Raw genomic sequence first — 24,512 nt, 5'->3', positions numbered from 1 at the left:
TTCCAACAATCCAACAGAGTGAAAAGTTGCTCTGTAGAGGGGACGCTTACATTCAATACAGAACCGTGCAGTTCCGCAATATAAGCCACAACCACCCCCTCCACCTCCTCTCCAACAGAAAATGTTTTTCCAAATGAAAATAAACTGAGGCCGGCTGGTTTGAGGCAGTTAAACTCAGGAATATGAGATCAAATAAAGGCTCCCGTGGAGGCTGAAAGGAGAAATGAAATCACTTCTGAGAGGGAGATGTACCTCGTAATAAAATTACTTCTTTATATCTTTCTAAACGGCACATTTTCCCCAGGAGTGGTTAAGGCTGTCCTCGGTCAAAGACAGCATGCAAGTAGCAATTTTTACTTCTGGTAGACGATTCTGTGACACACTTCTCGAGACTCACTGTGATGCTCTGCAATTTGCCTCGGAAAAACTAAAAAAGTCTTTCAGCAACAAGTTTTTGGCTGAACTTTGGTGGAGTTTAGAAGTCACTTTGATGGTTTTCCGGAACATGTCAATGTCAATGAAAACTCCAATGTTCCATCCAATTGAAAATACAGGGAATGGCAATAAGCTTCATATTGCTTTTCAACGACTAACTGTCCGTTCCAGTGCACTCTTGTATGGTGGGCTCAAGTATGTAGTAGATTGCCAACCGTCCATGGGCATACACCACAAACAAATACAGACTCATCTTGCAGAGTAGGAGAGTCAATAAAGAATAACATCACTTTGAAAATAGTTACCTACTGCAATTATTCCACAGCCATTCCGTTTGGCATTGGGGAAATTGACTGAACACAGAATGGCCGAGCTTGCGTAACCTACAGTAAACAACATGTCATTGATTTTGCCGGTTTTTAAATAAAGTACAGTAACAATAACTTTCAGTCCCACATTTTAGCCATAGCCAGGCAGCCAATGTATGAGAGGACATTTGCAATCTGGAGGAATACATTATAGTTTATTATAAAGTGCCTAATAAATGTTTAAATAAAAATGCTTTAGCCAGAGAAATGAGCCACTTACCAGTTTTCTTCCTCACTACCTTAAAAGCTGTCCACATTCAGGGCTCTGAGTGGAGGGAAAAGCAGACTGCGATGGCAATAAAAGCCGGACTAGATTCACAATTTATCGAAAACAGAAATTGATGGTGGGCTTGAGAGCGGCGTACATGTTGTAATATGGCTGATTCAAAATGACAAGGAGAAAAGTCATATTTTCAGTGATCCCATTTGAGTGGCTAAACTCAAGAAGTAAAAAAAAAAAATAAAAGTTGTCCTGTGTAGGCTACAGTGGACATAACTCAGCGAACACTAGAAATTGCCCACAAATGAAAGAAATCCTCTCTTGTAGTCAAATCTTGACTCTTGGAGAGAACACGTTTTTAAAAATATTTTTTTATAACTTTTTATGTATTTTTAAATGGGGGTTGTGAAGGTTAATCTAAGAAAGCACAACACTTTTAAACACATTTAAAGCAATTACCTGAAGTCATTCCCAAGTCCCTAACGGTTACAACAAATGTGTGATGTGTTCTGTGTTTCTCCAACAGGCTTGTTTTTTACTCTCTTGGCATGCAATTAAATGGTTCACGACAAGCTCATGATATTTTGCCGAGACAGAATTCATCTCTGCGTAATTGGGAACATCATTTTCTCCGACAATTCCGGGAGTGTGTTTACAAACATTCAATTCATGAGTTAGGTTACAATGCATTTAGAGAGCATTCTCATTACAGATCCTTACACATCAGATCCCAAAATAGTCATTGGATTGTGCATCTAATGCAGCTTAAGTCATCTACTGGGAGGTTGTTGTGAAGTTATTATCTCGATGTGTTTTAATGTACAACACATACACCCAATTATACTGTATTTAGAGAGAGTGTACTAACTTGGGAGAACATTCAAACACCATTAAACTTTCTTTCCATTGTGTCCTTCCCCGTCAAAGCCTGTTCCTATCTATTGAGAAAGACGGATGGCAGAGGGGCTGTTTCTGACAGCTTAAAAGTACCCATCAGCTGCTGCAGAGACGTTTCACAGCCCATCCCGCCATCCCATCCACCCTGCACCTCCTCAAACAAACAGCAGACTCAGACTTCAAATACATAGCAGGACTATTAGGTAATCCCTCCTTTGTTCAGACCCACCGAGCCTTCCTGACCAACCAACCTCCCTCCCATCTTCTGGGGTTGCCTCTCAAATGGCACCATTTTCCCTTTATAGTGCACTACCTTTGACCAGAGCCAGTACGGCCTCTGGTCAGAAGTAGTGCCCTATAAAAAAGGAGTAGGGCGCCATTTGGTACGGAGCCTTCTTCGCTGTTCCAAACTCCTGCCCCTGTTCCAAACGGACAGCGGAACACTTCACGCTGATAGAAACACATGGGAGGAGTGTTTGATGATGAATGATAGTAGGAATTATCTGGGAAAATATGCACATGGTATCTTATGGCATTGAGGAAAAGCATTTGTTGTGTCACGATGATGATGACAGTTCTCTGGTTTAAAGAGAGGATGGGGGGGGGGGGGGGGACAAGGGCTCTTTGTTTGGACTGGACAAATCTGGGGTTTCCTTTTGGATATTCAATATCCTGCAAGGTACCCAACAGAGTTACAGTAGTCTAGTGTCTGGAAGTTTAGCTAGGAGGAGGGAGCACAAGGAGCAGAGGTTCACTAAGTGAGTCTGTGTATTGTTGAATGGCTTTTTAGAGCAATTGCTGAGTGATTTGCGTGAGTCGCTCCAACAAAGCCTGGCAAATCAATCTGTGAAGAAATGCTACACAGGCCAGATGTGGCACTACTGCACAAAAAGAAACTAAACGAGCCCCTTGTACAAGAAGACCCTATAGAGCCTAAATTACTTAAAAGTAAACAAAATGATACGGTTCAATGCCAAAATGCTGACAGCCTACTTTCTGTTGAATACCTGCTTGTCATTTTAGGTGTCTTTTCTGAAGTACAATATACAATGTCAAAGGACGTGTGAATGCAAACGTCTTACTCTGAAATGCATCTTCTACCTTATCGACTTTACAAGATGCCAGGAAGAATGAAAGACACACTGTTTTTTATTTACAATAGTTCTGTTTCTGAACACACACCACACAATTCCAAAGGCTTGCTTTAGGGAGCTGAAATTTTCACACCTTTCAAAGCCACAAAATGTGATGTTTTGGGGGTTTCTGCAGCTGCTGCTCTGCACTAATGCAAGACGGTGTCATATGAAAAATATTCCTCTCCCCCCAAACCACAGGCCTGGTCATTAATGAAATACAGGCCGTGCAGTGAGGTCATACAAAGTCTAGATTTCAGCAGCCACACTTAAAAACCGCTCAGAAAGAATAGAGAAACATGAACACAAATCAGATTCCAAGCTCCAAGGACAGAGAAAAATAAATAACTAGAAGAGAAAGTGCAGCACAGCCCCTGCCCTCCTCTCACATTTTCCTAGCACTTTGCAAACAACCGTCAACTGCTGTTCAGAAACAGTTCACAATGAGAGCAGACTAAACAATCAGATCCCAGCCAAGGAAAATGCTAAGCAACTCTGCACACAGGATGTCTCACCCTAATTGCCAACTATCAAATCTCACAAAGGAATCTGTCCATTTGGCAAAAGTCTTATAGCAAAAGCTGTTGAAATGTCATTTTAAAAAGTGTCAACTTTTTACCGGGGAAAAAAGAGGACGAATAGTTTTGAGAGGAATTTGATGTTTTATTTTTTTTTACCTTTGGCTTTGTATGATTTATTTTTTAGGTGGTTTATAAGGCTTACAGGAAGCTATGCAGACTGTGTGAGTGTTACAAAGAAAGCATTATTAGACAAAGGGTGTTTGGGGTCTTGTAAACTAATGATTAAAATCCCAAGCAGTTAGATAAACACATTAAATTGGTCCCTGAAGACACTAAGACTCAGGAAGAAAGAGAGAAGAGAGAGAAGGGAGGAAAAGGGAGAGAGAGAGACGGGGGGGCGGGAGGGGGGGGGTTACTGGGGAGGAGAGACAGGGTAACTGGGATCAGGGGACAGACAGGTAGGAGGGAGACTGGGAGGAGGGACCGGGACTTGAAAAAGAGGGCTAATCGGACTGTCACTCCACGTGGCGCTCTGTTTTTTACCCAGTTTTTTCTTCCTCTTCAGTCGTGCTCTGAGATCCCCAAACTTCAAACAACCAAAATACCAGCACATTCATAAAACAGAACAGAACTACTGGGAATTAAAGAAGGCAGGGGGGGTGGGAACACACCAAACAGGTAGCAGGCCTCAACAGCAGATGGTAAAATTAACATTTCAACAGTTCCTTCCTTTCATGTAGGTCTCGGCAGTGCTGCCACTGTTTTTTTCTGGGAAAAAAATGTAAGGGCTCGGTTTGGAAAGATGCAGGGGTGGAAAAAGCATCTGGAAAAGGGGGGAAAGAGGAATATTGGCTTATTGCTCCTGATGGTCCTCTTCTATGAAAAATTAAATAGGTCTGTTTTGCAGGTTTCCCTCTCCAGAGTGCTCTAAGCTGTGTTATGGAAACCTCATCTTGGTCATTTATACGCGAAAGAACACCTGGCGATGAAAGAAAATACAATCAAACCCAATACCTCTCTTTAATCGCACGAATGTACGGTTCCCGATGAGTGGCATTGAGATGAAGACACATACCCACAGCTTCATAGAGATCACGTTTCATGTAGCATAAACATCGAGCCGTATTCGTCAAAAGATGCTCTTGAGATGTTATCAGAAAGACACATATACAGCGAAGCATCTGTAAATAAAAATAAAGACGCAGAACAGCCGGTCTCATTTCAGCCCATTCCAACGGAACGGCTCTGTAGTGCCCATTAATTTGGACACGGTTATGGCTAAATTACATGTGTTCCACCTCTGTGACATTTTAAATGCAATTAAAAGCTGGTTATGAAAGTGTGTGGACTTTCTCACGATGAAGGGAAAGGGAATCACTCCCGTGATTAACATGCAAACGAGCTCACGCTGGCAGAGTAGATTGGGGTTTGAAAACCTCAATTACTTTTGTGTGATTATCTATTTACCAGTACACAGATTTCCATTTTTCATCTCCACCATGGGGAGATAACCCCCACCCCCCCTGGCAATGATCCGGGCTCAATTATACTCCCATCTTTATTTGTGATGCAGATATTACTGAAATAGAAACCCTGGTTCATTTTCACTATGATGTCACCTTTATACAGGGCATTCATACATATGGGGGAGCATTAGAAGACCAACACCTATGAATGCTATGCTTAACCATTTGGTGAGGAAAATGTGAGAGGAGGGCAGGGGCTGTGCTGCACTTTCCCATATTTAAACTCAGTTTGATTCATACTTGAAAACGAGGTGCCCTCACTTTATTTCTGACAGGATCAGGAGTAATAGGGGGAAAAAAGGTCAACAGCTCCCGTCTTGAACACTATCTCTTTCTCAGCCATTATGCTTTTGCATTTTATACTTTTAAGTTAGAGAAAGAACAAAGAATTAGAGGCTTTTCAAATGCGTGGAGGCCATTACTGAAACACCACTGACAGATAGTTTCCAGTATATCAAGTGTGGCGGCGAAGGTAGGTAAAGATGTGGATTTAAATGAACTGCTGCAGCCATAGAAACACTCTCAGTCATATTATGTACCGCCTGGTTGATGCAATTATCAACGGAACGCCTGGCAGCATCTGAGGAATCTAATTTAATTCATTTTAAACGGGTGAATAACTACACAATTCCTGTTGTAAAGAGATTTATATTGAAAATGAAACATTACTAGAATTCAGGAATTGGCAATGCTTGGGAAATATTAAACAATAGGGAAGGCTACGCTCCACCTTTGAAGAGGTACGGACGAACAAGAGGTCCGCTTAGGAAACAATGTTAGTATCAACGGTGAAGATATATCGTTAACACTTTTTAAGAACATTACATCCAAAATATCATCCAATAAATAAATCAATTGTTCATTTATACTCAATAAGGCACCTGAAATAAGACTAAGTATTCGTCCATAGCTGTACTGTATCTGCCACACGGATACTCAACTATCAGGTTTGAAGTAATATCATAACCTACTTTTGAATTCAAGTATTGTTTTGTTTGTGAGTGTTCCTCCTTAACTTGTTTCCCGGAGCCATAGATAAATCCAGGGAAAGCCACTCTGTCTCAGGAGTAGAAGAGGGATCCCAGCTCTTTTGGAGCGTGCGGAACATACATAAAACATCCCCTGTTGCTTGGGCCGGGGGCGCAGAGGAGGAAAAAGGAAACAGTGCCATCAAGTGAAATTTCTGAGGATTCCTCAAGTGCTAAGACAGACAGACAGACCCCCCCCCCCCCCCCTTCTGATTAGAGCTCTGACAGTAACAGTAAGATATACTTAAGCCTTCACTGTAGCGATCAGTGTTTGTGTTAACAACAATAACAGATAAGGTATTTGCCACTGACTAACTTGCACATATTTACAGATATTCAAAAAGGTTTTTCAAATAGATATCTTCATAAATCCGACGAAAGATATAGCCAGTGCAGTGTGTGGGCGATGGGTTGTTCAGTAGACTGGGACGGTGTTAATACGCTCCAGCGGAAGTTGAAGGCACAAGAGAACAAATGGAATAATTACCATTCAAATCCTGTTGCATGGCCCCTCTGTTAGTGTAGAGCATAACTGGAGCAGGTAACAAAATGGCAGTAGGTAATGTGACTGAATGTAATGGCTGGTTCAGTAGAGGTGCTTTAGTTACATAATGGATATCTAGCTATGGGCAGTGGTGCTGGCTGGTCTGAATTGCGGCTATTCATGAGCTGCACACTGCATCACAATATTTTTTGGAACAAACGTGTTTTAGGGCTGAGGCCCGACAGGGATTTCTACTCAATGTATTGTCAATGAGCGCTGTTGAAGATTTCATCCGAAGTGCATAACAGTGGCTTGGAAATACAATGACATTCCAAACGGAGGAAAATAATTTGCAGGAAAACCTTTGGTCGTCATTTTTATGTCGCCAGATTGACTTTAGACGCGGCATAATGCGAGACCACTGGATTTTAGTTAGCTAACGTTAGTATCGCTAGCATTTTTTTTTTTACGAACTTCGCTAGCTAATGACAACATTGCCATCTGTCTAAAGTCAATTTGACCACATGCTAATGATGGCAAAGTTGTTTCCCACTAAATATTTGCCTATTTCAGCAATGTCATCGTATTTCCAGGCATTATAGTGTGATTTAGATGAAACAGTCATTAGCCTCTGTTCAGAATGCCTGGGCTTGTCACGATGGTTGGGCACCACTATGGTGGAGAGCGGCTTGAGAACAATCAGAACAATGGCAAGACGTGACCAAGTGACAGAGGTGCAACCAACGAATAGGTCCCCAACTACCAAGGTCCCCAGTCTACCAGATTCACACTGGTTTATGCTCACTATCTAAATGTAGGCATTTCTTAGCACCTCTTGGGGACACAGATAATTAAGAATCACGAAATGCCTTCAAAACAATGCTCATATCAATTGCATTGTGTGTACAGTGCAACGTAAGAATTCCAACTAACAAGAGAATCAAATGTTTTATATGAAAATACATAACCTTGCCTATTGTTACACGTCCTTTCACCCGGGACAAATATGCACTCGAGGATGTATAGACCATAGAAAACGAGGTGTAGACACTGCCGCCATCCCCGAGTGTGGAATGAAAATGTGCATAATTAAACCTATATAAAAGCTAATTACATAAATAAATGAGTGAGGGTATCACAGAGAGAAAGTGTGTCTGTTTATATCCAGTGTTTAAACCTCCCCCTCCCTTCCAGCCCCGTCTAAATCTATTGATCTGTGAAACACAGTACTCAGGGGAGGCAATTCACTTAATATCATACATCTAATGATGAGATGAATAACGATTATACCATTTGGTAATTAAACGTCTTACAAACCATTTAACTGACTGTGTGTCACAAAGGGGTCGCCAGAGGTCAGAATGATTGTTTTTCATTTTCACTGCTTCGGCGCGAAGGAAGGGGGGGAGAAACACTGTGTGACACAATGGTGAAAACACTTAATGGTTGTTAGCAGCTATACTGTAGTGCTAATCTTTATTGCTGGCAAGACACTTGAAAGGAAAACAAATTATATTTTTAAAAAAAGAAGCAAAAGAACACGCCAAGACAAACATCTGGCCTTCAACATACTGTAGGAGTCTGAACAAATCTTTATTTTTAGAAACCTCATTAGCTTAGTTATAATGCATAATCTCACAGACAGAAAGAGACACGGCGACGTGGCGAGTGGGTAAAATAAAGACATTTAGTGATGATCTGTAGATATGGAGGAAGGGGGGGGAGGGACACTGGGGGGTGAGGCTTACTCTAGTATGTGCCTGCAGACACTTTGCCTGTGTGCATTAGTGTGTCTGATCCACACAAAGGTGCATTCAACACACATGCAGAGAGCCAATTTACTGTCAACATCCACATTCTAATCCCTACTTACAGGCAATAATTACCTAATGTTGTGATGTCAGTGTGTTGTTCTGTAGACAGACAACTTTCCAAAGGGCCTGTACAGGCTAATCTCTAGCTAATGCCAGGAACATATGCTGTTGTCTAGCCTACGTGGAACTACACAGTCTTAGAAACAAAACTGCTATCAAGAATCAAAAAGGGTTCTCCCGCTGTCCCCATAGGAGAATCCTTTGAAGAACCCATTTTTGGTTCCAGGTAGAATCCTTTTGGTTCCAGGTATAACTGTTTTGGTTTCCAGTTAGAACCCTTTCAACAGAGAGTTCTAACTGGAACCAAAAAGGGTTCTCCTATGAGGACAGGCCTTTTTTCAAACAGTGTATGGTTAAACACTTCTAGGCCTTTTAACGGTTTAAAGGTTTAAGGGTTAACACATGTGAGGGGTTAACACACACAGACACACACACACACACACACACACACACACACGCACAAACACGCATGCACACACACACACACATCAAACTAACCTTTCCTTTCAACCTTATCCTCATACCGCTAACAGTACCTTTCTTCTGTGGCTGGCTCGGGTGCATTCATGTAGCATTTACTGACAAAGGCAATTGTGTGCTTGTCGGTCTCTTATTGAATGATAGGTGGTAAACATTGTCATTGGAAAGGCAGGGTGGATTAAAGCCTGGTAGAGCCATTGAGAGGAACAGTAAGAGGGGTGAAATGCGAACAATGGTAAAGATGGAGGGCAGTATCACAGGGTCCAATGCCTGCTATGATGAATACATGTGAGATTATGAGACCCATGCCATCATTTACATAATGTCCAAACTATTTCTATTTATCTCTCTCTCTCTCTCTCTCTCTCTCTCTCTCTCTCTCTCTCTCTCTCTCTCTCTCTATCCACCCCAAACTATTCACTAAATAAATGAGAAAACTATCACAGCACAGAAATATTTGACAAAAGCAAGAGAGACTGAATGACCCCGGCGCCTTGCGACAACGCACACAGAGTCCAAACGCTCTTTCGTGAGCAGCCAACTGAGTAAGACCTGGAAGAGTCTTTATTATTGAGCACAATGGCAAATGTATTCCCGTGTCACCTATACCACTGTGCAGTGCAGTGCAGAAAGGAATCGTATCAAACACAAGAGGAATTGGACATAATTCCAGGTTGAGAATATGAAAGGTAGCTGGTTCTTTAAGCGAGGGGTCCATAGTGGTCTACAAGAAGTGTAAGAAATGAACACAGTGATCATTTGTATGTGATTTGGTTAAACCTGAAGCAACAATGACCGGTTCAGGGATTCAACCAACACACGTAGTCCATCTATTCATAAAATACATTTAAATATAAATGGGAAAGAAAAGGCAAGGAGGTTTAAAGTTCAACAGAAATAATTGATATGAACTTCTTTGGCTGACGTTCACCCTTCGAGCTGTTTGTGTCGTCACAAGTTGAAGAGTAATGGAAAAACTCAATAAGAGTTTTATGACACAGGGGCTATTTGCCTTAGGACAGTTTCCTACCACTAACCAACAATATACAAATAGATGAGAGCCATGAGGACGTTCTCATTTTTCATGCAAATACTGTAAGCAACTTTTCAATAAACAATGTGTCATCCACCCTAAGCATACAATGACTTATGATAGTCATTCATCCACATTTCATACATGCATATGTACAGTACTCTACCGCATCACAACAGTATGACTAGACAAGGAAGCTATACCGTACAATCTATAGATGGTTAACGTATGGGTGGCATTCCCTACATCAGGCTTTAAATCACTGTTAGCTTTCTGCAAAGCCTCTTAAAAAACATTGGACTTGTGAAATTCCTGAGCCATAGAAAATACCTCTCAGCCTCCTCACACCTCTTGATCACCATCCCACCTCCACCACCCAGTCCATCAACAAAACTCTATGAGCCAACAGGAGTTGTGCCTCTTCACTGTCCGTGCATGTGTGTGTTTGTGTGCGTGTGTGTGTGTGTATGCGGCCGTGTGTGTGCATCCGTGCGTGTGTGCCTGTCGGCCGGCCTGCAAGTGAGTGAGTGTGTTTTACCTTACAGATCATTCCAGTCTATTCCAGAGAATTCTCAGACGGCAACCTATTTTATTTACTTTATCTTCAATAAAATGGTTCAGTGAGCATTAGTAACTTTGAGACACGAGTTTCAATCAGTCCTATGGCAGCGGCGTCAGTCTGCATTAAAGCCAGCCCAGCAGTGTGTGTGTGTGCTCTGCGAGGTGCAGCGGAGGGAGCAACGTTGCAGACAGGCTGAGCTGTAAGCAACCGAGTGAGTGAGAGGGCTCTAATAACACAAAGGGAGGGAGAGCGGGAGGAGGGGACAGAGGGAGGAGAGAGGGGAGAAGGGAGACTAGAGATGGATAAAGGGAGGGAGCGGGAAGAGAGAAAGGGTGGGGGTGAAGGAAAAGAGAGAAAGAGAGGGTAAATGGAGAGAGAGAATAAGATAAGTGCGGGAAAGAGAGCGAGAGAGAAAGAAAGAAGTATGGTAGAGAGAGAGAGCGTTCTCCCTGGGTAGAGCAGAGCAGGTATTGTACAATAAACACAGGTGAGCAGCTCCACACCCCAGGGCCTCTTCAGGATGACTGACAGGTGAAAGCTCTCACTGACCGGGACCTTCATTTTACATGACATGAGAAGGAGTGGAACTCAACTGCTGTGGCAGAGTATAACTGAGAGACTCTCTAGGAGGGAAAGTTGGACACACAAGTACACGCACACACACACACACACACACACACACACACACACACACACACACACACACACACACACACACACACACACACACACACACACACACACACACACACACACACACACACACCATTTCCCTTCACAGGTGAGCAGGACCAACAGACAGCCTGATGCTTCATTCACTTAACCCGAGAGGTGCTGCAGACTGGATGTATGTATACAGACTGAATGCTTTCCACATGACGTGCCTCAGGCTGTTTTTGTCAACTGCACTCTGAGCAGCACAGAGTCAGGTAGTATGACCACATGATTGCCCGAGAGGCACCTCTCGGAGAGGGCTGGGGGGGGGCACACTGAAATTCCCACGCATGATGAGGTGTAATCAGAAACCTCATTCAGAGGGGTAGCCAAGTTTGTCAACATATATAGATTCCACATGCCAACTCCTGCCAGGGTTTTGTCTCAAATCAAGCGAGTTGTCGACTTGTCATCTCGACACGTAGACAGATGCTTTCTGGCCATTCTGGGAAAAGTAGGTAGCACGTGACGTATTGTCTAGGCTTGTGGTTTGTGTCCGGGGGAAGTGGGATTCAAGGACCCCCCTCCCCTCTGTATCTCTTTGCAAACCCCTATCAAATGACCATAATAATGAACAAAGCAGTTGACTTCTTGCCTCTGTAGTAAAAGCTTTTGCAATGGCTGTGACCGGGGCTCGATTTGAAGCAAGGAAAAATAGCCTGTGAAATAGCGTTATCTACAGGATCTTAACTTGAAGAGCAAACACACACAACACTACATGTTGATGCCAAATGTGTCATCGTGGTCATTTGGGTTAACTTTTCCTTAGTGTTTCAAAACAAAAATGTGCTACACTTTGGGCTGCTACTGAGGTATAATATCAAAATGAAAGATGTAAACCTGGTCGTGTCGGTGAATAATTACTATATTTGGATTAGTATTAAAAAAAAGTTCTCATAACTGAAGAAATGTGTTCTAATTTACATTTATATGAACCTTCTTTGTGGCCAATTATTCCAATAATCTGAGAGTCTTACAACCCCGCAGGAGGCCGGAATCCTTCAGACTCCATTTCTTCAAAGCTTTAAAAATGTATGATTCTTAGAAACCAATTGCTGCTAATAGTGTATTTATTCCATGACAAAATGTACTCAATGTTTTCACTTTGGTTCAACTTCCACATAGGATTCAGCCTCAGTTCATTCAAAATGGGTCATGGGTATTCTTTTCTGCGCGGCACATGTATTGATTTATGACTGTATTTAAAGAGTTAGGAGGACACATATATTCATAAAACGCATACATTCTATCAACATGATTGGCCAATATTGTATTGACAAATCCCCACCTATCTTAATCCGAAGGAAGCAGATAGAAACCAATAACAACACAGAGGCTTTGTATACGTTTAGAAAAAAACGACCCTGTTTCATGAATGCTGCGCCGGTAACACACAGGTTCAAACTGTCGCGATAATCAACATTAGACCTGCCACAAAGAAGGCAAAACTGCGTGAAACCAATTCATCGGACACGATCACCTGCAAAGGAAGCGACTCGGGAATTCTTCCCACCTGAAATAACAAGTTCAAACCGATGTCAAGCCGCTCTGATGTCATTTTGAGGGTTTTGTTTCACAATAATCTCAGGCACTTGGAAACATGCCATGAGTCTGGGATTCCACGCCCAATTAAGTCGGAGGGAAAGAATGACATGTGAAACACCAGATGCATCTCGTTTATAAAAAAAGAGTATGATTGTGCATACAATTCCTGCAATCAGTCATGTCCAAAGTACTTAGCAAGCAGTGACCAATGCATGCAGAATGGGGAGGTGGACTTAAGTCCTATAGTTTATCTTATGAGGGGTCTATAAGGGGCCACAACCCCCAGTGTGATCTGATCAGGCGTCGAGACCTTTAGAGAGACACTGACTGGCTGACTGACTGACTGACTAGTCGCCCCACCAGGGCTGCATCCGTGACCATTCACACTGTTGATTAGCATACCCCCCTCCTCTCCTCTCCTCTCCGGATCAATACTCTCATTGAGTCAGTGTGTCTTCTCCATCAGGAGGCATGGCAGCTAGGTAGAGACGCCCCCTTCTGTAACTCTATTCTCATGGCAACTGTCCACTCCGGACAAACACTCCTCTACGCTTGATCTATTCTAGACGCCTCTTCTGCTTTTCTTTCTGGGTCCTCATTATTCCTCTTCTGAGCAGGTAGGAGGAGAGGCAAATAAACCTTAGAACAAACTAAATGGATTGAAAAGGCAAGGAGATAACATATCAGCGCAAAGGTCTTTCTTGATAAAATAGATTTGAAGTTAGATGTTTTTTTTTAAGTCTACCTTGTTAGACTTTGGAAACTGAAGGAACATACTGTGGAGAAGCAATAGGTTACACATGGTGTGCTTGCACCAAGTGAAGGACAAGGGGAAGGTTGAAAATATGTATGAGGTGTGAATATATATTTCCTGTGAGGCAAAGTACAATTCCAGAATTCTATTTAAAAAAAACTCCAACTCCTAATCCAACCAAAGATCTGTAAAGAGTAGGACGTGGGTCCACTCTTGGTCCAATTTGCTCACAGCATGACACTATCAGACCCCAAACCAAACCTCATTAAACTGGAATATGGAAACTTGGGGAAGTTCCAAAACGTCAACTCTTTTTTTCCCCCCCTCCAAGTGGGAAGACAAAACAGTGGACCATAAAGAGAGGAATATAAGCAGGAAGGGAAGAAAGGGAGGCAGGCAGATCCTTGGGAGGACCGGAGAGTGAGAAAGTGAACGTTTGATGAGTAATACTTTTTTTGTTGTAGACGGGGCTTAACTTTGAAATATTCCGGGGTGGTTCTGAATGGGGGATTGACCAATGACCTGATCCCAGCCACACACTGGGCGTCAGAGTTAATGGTGGATAAAGATTAGAAAAAAACGGGCGCTAGCCTGATCTCCATCCCCATCCTCTTCAATCCCACAATGGAGCCTGCCAATAGGGACGAGTCAAGTCCCTTTGATTCTTCTCCCTCCCCAGTAGTCAGGGTGTCCAGGGTAAAGACCCGTGGAAGTTACCCTCTCCTACTCAGGGGGAAGCCAGCCGGGCTCCTTGGCTCAGAAAACCCTTTAGGATTTTGGAAATGAAATGACAGAAGCTCTGATCATAACAAGAAATCAATTCCAAATTGGAAGTCTGAGGCAAAGCCATCCGTGGCCTGCTTCTATAAACTAGCCAGTGATATGCTTTAATTGCTGTAGATTTGATATATGTGTACATTCACAGTAATGCGAAAGTTAGGTCAATTATTCTTCTTTGGGATGATTAGAGGGCTTCTGTTCTAGAACAGATATGCTTTAAGAGTTCATCTTTGAAGATTTAAATGGGATACTCAACAAATGAAAAACGAATATTAAAATCTCTTTCAGGTGGAAGAGAGAAGGGAATCTCGGTTCTGCTTAGTCTTGTGAAGATGTGACTCTTGGGATGTGGGCTGGTGCTGAGGCCTACAGCTGAGCTGAGCCACCCTAACCCAGCCTCTCGCTCCGCTTGGCTCCTAGATGCCTCACTTGAATCATTCTTGGACCTCAAAAGCAAAACTCTGCAGCTGAATATGGAGATAAATAGATGTCCTTCCTCAGACTGGGTCAAAATATGAAAATTAACCAGTGGCTGGGATTTAGGAAATAACCTGTCTAAGAGTAGTTCTTCTCCGCAACATTGAAAAACAGATCAAAACAAGCCCTGACTTTTTTCACAACATTTTTCAAATTCAGAACTTTATGGGCTGACTTCTATGAAAATACTGGAGAATTACCTACAGCATTCATTTAATTACACTAATAATTGATAGTAGAGAAGTTATGGAGGGCTACAAACACAGAAGCCAGTACTTTTACATTTGATTTTACCTGCAAAGCAATTCACTTCAACTGTTCTGTGCTCACTGAACAATCACCCATTGTCAAGTTAGCATTCGATATCTATCCCCCATCCAATTACGGCTAAATTCCATCCCCTCACGATGATGAGGCTTCTCCTCCCCATCGCTACTGCAGTTTTACCGTCTGGCAATGTTCTGTTCAGTCTGAGACACCTGTGTGTCTGTCTCAGTCTGGCTGCCGTGGGGACACATTAGTAATGACGGCAGGCCTCCGCCGTAGTAGCAGTCACATAATCAGTGTGTGTCACACTTACTGTGCTGGCTGGGATTCTTTATGCTGGTTTTATACTGACTTGGTGACGACAAACTGCCTCAGATATCCCCGCTGGTTGTCTCATAGAGAATCTCATTGGGAATCTAAGGGGCTACAGAAGCTCTGAGTTGTGCCACTGGGTGACGTTACAGTACAGTAGGGTGCACACGCATCTCCCACTTGTTACTGTACGTAGAATTGTGCACGGAGGATTGACTTATGAACCGTGTCTCCCGGGGATTCATGCATCTACACTTCTCCGCTTGAAGTTCTGAACGAGCTTCGTCACTTGATAGGAGTTGTCTTGTACCTCCAGCCCCGAAAGACCAGCGCATGTGAATCCCTCGAGCTGATCTCAACAGGAATTGGCAGTGGATGTGACTGTTCAGATCGGACAATAATCAGAAGACACACACACAACACAAGGGCATGCAGACGATCAGTGTAAAAGGCAGTAGTGACTCACCACTTTGGACTTCAGAACGTGGCGGCCCTTCTTACATCCGTTGCATAATTCATCCTAGACAAATGAACATTTGTTATGAGCTAACATGCTAGTGCATGTTCAACACCACCTTCATGCATGTGCACATAAACACATTCAAACACTTCCGGGTTTCTCGGTGTTAATAACCCCTTTTGTTTATTGTGATGTGTTAGGACGGGGTCATTCTCAATTAAACACAGGCGTCTAGGTAACTTTCCCAACATTCACTAAGAAGACTTTCAGATATCCTTCCTCCCAGTCCACGTTGGTTGGATCTAATGCATGTCATAACTTTAAAAAAAAACGACAGTAGATTGGAAGTCTATGAAGTGTGAAGACCAAACAGGCACAACCTGACAGGTTTCACTGCAGAGGGGGAATTCTATCATGGTGGGCAGACGAAGATCTGTTCTTTTTCTATGGAGGTAACTGCGCCTCAGCTGGGCTTTAGCGTAACACTCCTGCCCAGGTACAAGTAAAGAAACTAGAACAAAATCAAACACCTTTGTCCTTAAGATTAGATGTGTCATGTCCATTGAAAATAAGGAGGTGCAGGCAAGTCTCGTCCATTTGAACACTGAAAATCTAGAAAGAATCGTTTATTTTATGCATAAGACTAAGATTTGGCCATCGGTGCCCTCAAAGTTATGCACGACACCTCTGAGATGAATGATCTTGGAAAATTAAGTCAAGTTACACAGTTACACACGGCACGTTAACAATTGTCAAATTCTGCCTTATCAGTCCAAAGGCAGAAAGCCTTTGACAGGACATGAAAGGCCTGTAGTACTTACCCCGAGGGTGAAAACGTGTGGTTGTTGTCCGTCTGTCTCAGGAGGGGAAGGAATCCAGTCCAGAGATGTCTGTAGAGGATATACAGGGGGAGAGCAGATCAGAGAGAAATCATTCATCAAAAGCATGTTCTCATACAGTAAAACATTATCAACCAAGTTTCCAATTCACATAGTAAATTGTAAATGCCCCCCCCCCCCCCCGCCCCCGATTATACTTGTGCAAACATGTATTGGATAAATGTGGGTAGGTTTTCTTGCACATGAGCTATGAGTTATTAGCTTTCAGGGGAAAGCAATAAACTTGGAAACAACAAAGTACACCTGGATTTGCCTGTTAGGTGACTGTATGCATGTGAGTATGTGTCTGTGTGTACATGTTAGAGCTGGTACGATAAACCGAAAATGATCGACACCGACCATACCGATCACTTATCCTGTTTGGGATAGGGGGCAGCATTTTCACTTTTGGTTGAATAGCGTGCCCAGAGTGAACTGCCTCCTACTCAGTCCCAGATGCTAATATATGCATATTATTATTAGTATTGGATAGAAAATACTCTGAAGTTTCTAAAACTGTTTGAATCATGTATGTGATTATAACAGAACTCATATGACAGGCAAAAACCTGAGAACAATCCAACCAGGAAGTGGGAAATCTGAGGTTTGTAGTTTTTTTCGGCCTACCGAATACACAGTGTCTATGGGGTCAAGTTGCACTTCCTAAGGCTTCCACTAGATGTCAACCGTCTTTTGAAACTTGTTTCAGGCTTCAGCTATAAAGGAGGGGGGAATTGAAGCTGAATGAGTCACGGGTCTGGCAGAGTGTCTCAGGCTCGTGACGCGCGGTCCCGACAGAGTTAGCTCTCGTTCCAGGGCTTTTCTACAGACAATGGAATTCTCCGGTTGGAACCTTATTGATGATTTATGTTAAAAACATCCTAAAGATTGATTCCATATATGGTCTGACATGTTTCTACGACCTGTAACGGAACATTTTGAGTTTTTGTCTGGACGTAGTGCTCGCGCCGCATGAAGATGGAGTACTGGGCTGAACACGCTAACAACAAGTGGCTATTTGGACATAAATTATGGACTTTATGGAACAAATCAGTCATTTATTGTCGAACTGGGATTCCTGGGAGTGCATTCTGATGAAGATCATCAAAGGTAAGTGTATATTTATAATGTTATTTCTAACTTCTGTTGACTCCAACATGGCGGATATTTCTTTGGCTGAATTGGGCTCTGAGCGCCGTTCTCAGATTATGCTTGTTCCGTAAAGTTTTTTTTAAATCTGACACAGCGGTTGCATTAAGGAGAGGTTATATATTTAATTATGTGAATAACACTTGTATCTTTTATCAATGTTTATTATGAGTATTTCTGGGATTTGATGTGGCTATCTGCAAAATCACCGGATGTTTTGGAATCAAAACATTACTGCACGTAACGCGCCAATGTAAACTGAGATTTTTGGATATAAATATGCACATTATCGAACAAAACATACATGTATTGTGTAACATGATGTCCTATGAGTGTCATCTGATGAAGATCATTAAAGGTTAGTGATTAATTTTTATCAATATTTCTGCTTTTTGTGACTCCTATCTTTGGCTGGAAAAATGGCTGTGTTTTTTTTGACTTGGCTCTGACCTAACATAATCATATGTTGTGCTTTTGCTGTAAAGCCTTTTTGAAATCGGACACGATGGGTAGATTAACAAGACGTTTATCTTTCATTTGCTGTATTGGACTTGTTAATGTGTGAAAGTTACATATTTAAAAAATATTTTTTTGAATTTCGCGCACTGCCTTTTCAGCGGAATGTTGTCGAGGGGTTCCGCCCTAGAAAGGTTACCGCAGGCATTTTACGGATATCCTTCATTACTATACATAGCCTATACTAGAGAAATGTGACATTTGAAATTAAATGCGTTTGTTAATATGGGTGATTGTTAAATGGTACAATTGATGACTACAACCATCAAACTAATAGCAGTAGTTGTAGTTTAAAGGATAATAAATATTTTTTTTATGCAATTTATCATGATATCTATTTTTGACCATATCCCCCAGCTCTAGTACATGTGAATGTATGCTTGTGTGTGTGTATGTGTGCGAGTAAGTGCTTTTGTGTGCATGTGAGTCTGTGCTAAAAAAAAAGGAGGGGTGTACTTGTGGGTGCGTGTGTGTGTGTCTGTGCATGTGTGTGTGTCTGTGCAAAAAAGATGAGAGGTGACCTTCAGAATTTAGGTAATGTACAGTACACATATAAAGAAAAATATGTGAAGTGTTTTTCCCCCAAGAGAAAGGGTGCAGTGCCTTGAAGACTTAAATTATCAACCAGTAAATGACAGGTTTTGACGACAATAATGACATGTCCCATGTCCTTATAATACACCGATCTGCAAATCTGTATAAAACAATCCTCAATCTGTTATTTCCACATGCATCTTTCTAATGTTTGCTATGTTTTGTTACATTACCGTAAAAATTACCAACTGCAGCCACATAACCTCTCAGACGTTTTAATGCCTATACTTCATGTTTAAGCACTTGACCCCTCGCAACATTTGAATTCCCCTCGTGGTTGAGCGAGCGTTTTACAGGCAGCCTCTCTCTCTGTGATACTTAAGACACATGGACCAATGGCCTAGCCTGGATGTTCCTGTAGAATTTTTCTTTCTTTTTTTTCTTCCCAAATTCCAATGACCCCTGAAGGCAACCAGCAACTGCTGAATCCTGTGGAATGTGCTCTCTGAACTGTACAAAAAGCCCTCAGCCCAAAGGGCACCTCGGAAAACAAAACCTGCCAAGTTCCATTATTTTTACTGTTTCAGTTTGTGGAAAGACGTGTTGCACAGTGCACACAGATTTCTGTGTAACATTTATGCAGTGGAAAGAGGATACAAATCTCCCCTTCCATGCTGTACTGTCTATTGTGAAAATAGGCACGGTGATGTTTCTGTTAGCGTACACAATCATCTAATCTAGTACTGATGTACTTCAAAAGAAAATACTGTACTGTTTAGTACTAGCATAAAGGCTTAGTAAACATGCAATAAAGGACTAATAACACACCAAATCTGAATCAAACCACTTAACACTTAGCTATATTTGTCTGAATAAATATTCAGGTAGAATGTCACCGCCTTACAAGTTGGATAAAAACAGAATTTTCAGTAATTGTTCCATTCATCCAAAATGACTTGCAGAGTTAAATTTAATACAGCGTTGGCCTGTGAAGCCGTAATACCCTATTCATGAGGAAAAGCAACAAGAATGCTCTTAGTCTGTGTGACCAATTCAAGAGATTTACAAATATCACACATATCTTTACGCTTAGCCTAAATACAAAAATGATCTTTAAATTCTATCAACTTATAAATACAGACTGCATTCAAGGGGCCTAATAATACCATTGGCTATTTACATAAAGCGCTGCGCTTAGTCAAGATAAACTATTTAAAACGGAAAGCAGAAATACCTCCACAGCGGCTATAGAAGAAGAGTCTGTGGATGAAAGAGGGACATTATGCTAACAAGTCAGATTACTGTACACAATCATTTTATCTTTAACGTAAATACCATCCCTGTGTTACGACGGTGGGGGCTTACGGAAAAGTTACCGCCAATAATATTTTCTACAGGGAACCAAATGCTCCTTATCGGTGCTAGGCGAGCAATTCAGGCCCCCGAACAAAGATGAGTCTTCAAACTCATTCTATTCATCACCGGACGTGTAATTACCTTGGGCTCACAGTCTAGACGCTACCGCATTCACAGAATTTAAGACCCCCTCTCTCTGCAACGCCGCCGCCACAGCGCACGCCGCTCTCTCTCCTCTCACCCTCCCCGAGCCCCGGTGAACGTTAAATCTGCCAGCAGATAAATTAACGGAGAACGCAATAAAATGGACACAATGAGAAGAACTTTATCCTCCCCGCTGCTAAATGAGATTTCTTTGAAATGCAGATCAGTGGAGCTAGATTAGTGAGTTTTAGCTGCTGTCAACATCATAACAAAATACAAACGTGATTGTTCGGGCCGGGGCCTTATCTCCGTGCTTCCATCTGCTGCCTGGCTATTTACTCTCCTTGATTTACTATGCAGATCTAAATAAGTCGCATCAAAAGGAGGGCTTACTGCACAATGGATTCTTAAGCTTCTACATCAAGGTATTTGAAACCGTAGTCACTTAAAAAGGAGGCCCATCAAAGGCCCATCTCTAATGAACTCCCGTATCAGAGGGGGTTTGTGCCTGTTTTTAATGCTTCCTGTCTGGCTGCTTGTGTGAAGAGAAAGAGGAAGCGCTACAAATCAGAACAACCCACAGCTATAGGAGGTGTGGCTCTGTAGGGCCACATGAGACCAGCTCACTGCATGGGGCCAATACAACCCCAGGTTTGTCAAGACTACTGGAGACAGTGGAATAGAGTGGGACAGAATATAATGTATTCTATTACACATTGGCTTCACAGCATCAACATCAGCAACACTTCAACGTTAAGTGCCTCAAATACCTCATTATCACCAGAGGATGGAGGACAGATGGAAAGACAAGGCAATAAACATTGTTTCTGGACGCATGTCAATCCATTTCTCACAAGGAGCATGACATCCAAATGCAAGAATGAGCCATATTATGTTCCCTGCTCTAGTTCTGCACAGAAAAAACACTAATCTTCCAAGCTTTCGAACAACGTTTAGGCAATAACCTTTCATTTCATGGTGTATTTGTTACATTCAGCTACACAGACCCGATTATAAACTAAACCTTCAAGACTTCATGAAAAATAACTGCTTTAAAAAGAGCACGATCTTCATTCCCATCTCGATTTTAATGTCGGGGCCGAACAAGCATGCAGTTTAGTTTACCAAAGAACAATTAGTCCCTGAGCCCAAACAGACCCTGGCACATGTGGTTGAGAGGCGAGAGCCACAGGGGGGCACCAGATGATGGGTCGGGAGGGAAGCGTGTGGCGCGTGGCAGCCACACATGTGCCAGTCATTGGCTCCTGGGCATGTCCTGCCTCACTGCTACTCTCACAGGGAGAAAGGGAGAAAGAGACAGAGAGAGAGAACGCCTTCTCTTCCCTGTCCTGTAGTCTCTGTGAGCCACTCCATTCTCTTCAGAATTGCAGGCAGCCTTCCAGATATAGAGCGTACAACAGAGGAGGCATCCTATGGCCTTGTGGCTTTCCTACAGAAACGAGCGTTCTCTACTTCTTTATCCCTCCGTCCCTGATTCTCTCTCTTGGTATTTCCCCCCTTTTCTCTTTGTACCGTGCCAAGTGGGCCCAGTGCCAGCTGCATTTGCAACCACGAGTGACCTCTGCCTTTTTTTTTCTTGTCTAATGAAATGACAAAACAACAGATTAACATATGCAGAAACAGGTGTTGTAACAGGTTTGACTGCTCTTGACCTAAACCATGTTAGAAGGAAATAAATGCACAAAAGAAAGTTTATTAGCAGCAGCTGCCTGAAGGTATTTAGGCTCTGATGGGCACTCAAGTTTACACCATCTGCCTTGCTGGTTGCCAGAAGTGACAATCTAAATCAAAAACCACCCATCGAATATCCTAAAAATAAACCATTGTTTTGCTGCGGCCATATGTTGTGGCCATTTCTTTTAGAAAAGCGGCTGAATGAAGGCTCATGGCCCTGTCATCCAGGGGAACCCTACAAGCCGCACAGTAGCCTATAATTACTCTCAACCAATCCCCTCTGTTCTAACCAGAACACTGCGTCAGCATCTCACATCATGATGTCCAAGTCCATCCCTCTGAAATTACAGGATATAAAACTATGGCCCTACGACAAAAAGAACTAGGCCTACTGTCCAAGGACAAGTTTGAGGAAACTCTATAGCGGGCAAAATGTTGGTATGAAGTGTTACTAATAGCGAGCTAGTAAATAGCTTTTACGCTTGTAATGTCACCTGTTATACATTGGCAAATCATTAAGGTATTCAAACTATTAGAATGTGCTAATAGGATTGTTTGAGACATTTATGATCTAATCAACTAGCCTACATGCAGTAGATATTATAATGTGGCCGTGATATCAAAGGCACAACACCAAATAGCTAGGCATATTTCTGAAAATGGCCTCCCTTTTATATCACTGTAAAAAAATCATAGCCAAGAATGTCATTTTTTGTCGTTTAAAGTGCATCCATGTATTTCTGAAAGACAAAAGCTGCAAAAGCCCTATTGTTTTTTTCCCTGACTGTTTTTATTTAGACGAGCCAGCGAGACAGAAGGAACAAGCCTGAGACAGTCGTGACCCTGCCAGAGTGTTGTAACTTGTTGTAGAGCAACGTCGGCAGAAGGCAGCACCATATGCCCCCAGCCCCGAGCTCGATGCTCTTTCTGCAGCCTAATGTGCCTGTCAAAAAGCATTACCCTCACAAATCCTGTGTTTTTACAACATGTTTGAAATAAACAGTTCTCCCCCCCCCCCCCCCCCCCCCCCCCATCTCTCTCTCCCCTACAGAATTGTCCTCAGAGACACACAGCACCAGTGAGAGGAAGGTCAGTGTTTGTTTGTGTTCCTGCTGTTTGAGCAGCACGTGCCTGCTTCAAATCAATACTAGCCATTCCCGCCCTTTTTTTTTTCTAGAATTCCTAAAAGGACAACTTCAATGAGCCCCAGGTGTTTAAAAAAGCCATGTTAATTTGACCAACAATTCAATCAGATTGTAAGATGAAGCTTGCACACAGATCTAGACATGACTCATTACACAATTTTGTTTCTCAATGAACCGTTAAACAATTGAAGAGTTAAGACAATAGCCCTGTTATTTCTCAATCTGTCTGATGTGAGTGGTTGTTTACAGTGATGCAGACAGGGTGGTGGCAGATTTCGCCTGAGTGATGGCGACCTTGCCGTTCGCTATGAGTGACCCTCCAGCTTTGATATAGGGCAAGACCTTGCAACCAACACATTCTTTCACACCAGTCCAGTACACCGTCCCTTCTTTCTCCATCCTACCGTGGCTTTAAGGAAAGCAAAGGCTGGCATTATTTTACACTGCTGTGACCATAGCATAGAGAAGGGATGGGTAACTCCATTCCTTGGGGGCCTGATTGTTATCACACTGACTCCAGTAATCAACTAATAGAGATCTTCAGTTTAAAATGCTATTAGATTCATCAGCTGTGCTAGGGATGGGGGGAAAAAGTGTCACCACTCTGGCCCCCGAGGACTGGACTTGCCCATCTCTGTCATATAGAGTAAACAAGTGTTGGCTGCACAAAGCAGGAGAAAAACGTGAACAAGAAGTGACCCAGAACTATCAAATCTATTCTCGCATGGGAATCAAACAACTAAAACAGAAATCACACACTTGTCCAGATAATGCAGGTTGAAATGCAGCAAGTTCACGTAACAGGTAGAACTAATGGCCTTTTAAAAGGTCAACCGGTGGTTCAATTGTCAAGGTCTAGGTCATGATCAAGCATCTACTGCTAGGCCTTAGCTTGAGCCGATACAGCAGGACTGCGTTGGTAGACTGCAATGGTAACAATGCTTTGTTGGTTAGTGGTAAAGCAAGTTTGTTTACATCAGTCACATGTCATGCTGCAATTAGCGTAGGTTCTATTCTTTGTTAAAATGCAGGAGTCATTATGAGGTTTTGGGAACCCGCTGAACCTGCAGCGCACATGTGTTTGGTCATTTGTTTGTAGTGCAACAACCCTGAGATCGTGGCATGGTGACGTACAACATGATATTTGGAAACCTTGCTTTCTTTGAAACACCGCATGTAGGACTGTTATACACCAATAGAAATATTGGCAAGTGTTTCAAACTGA

The 24,512-nt window shown here is 42.5% G+C and overlaps 1 protein-coding gene across 16 annotated transcripts in view; it reads right to left on the bottom strand.

The window, feature by feature from the left end:
• Positions 1 to 24,512, bottom strand: part of foxp2 (forkhead box P2) — a 114,432-nt gene that overhangs the window by 86,051 nt on the left and 3,869 nt on the right. For all 16 annotated transcript variants that reach the window (XM_036944515.1, XM_036944516.1, XM_036944507.1 and 13 more), the window contains exons 2-3: positions 16,692 to 16,760; positions 15,877 to 15,930 (exon numbers count right to left, since the gene is read on the bottom strand). The gene's annotated coding sequence lies outside the window, so the exon portion shown is untranslated. The remainder of the gene's footprint in view (positions 1 to 15,876; positions 15,931 to 16,691; positions 16,761 to 24,512) is intronic.

Source organism: Oncorhynchus mykiss, chromosome 15 (assembly GCF_013265735.2).
Source record: "Oncorhynchus mykiss isolate Arlee chromosome 15, USDA_OmykA_1.1, whole genome shotgun sequence".
In the NCBI taxonomy this organism is placed as follows: Eukaryota; Metazoa; Chordata; class Actinopteri; order Salmoniformes; family Salmonidae; genus Oncorhynchus; species Oncorhynchus mykiss.
This window is presented reverse-complemented; position numbering and strand designations above follow the sequence as displayed.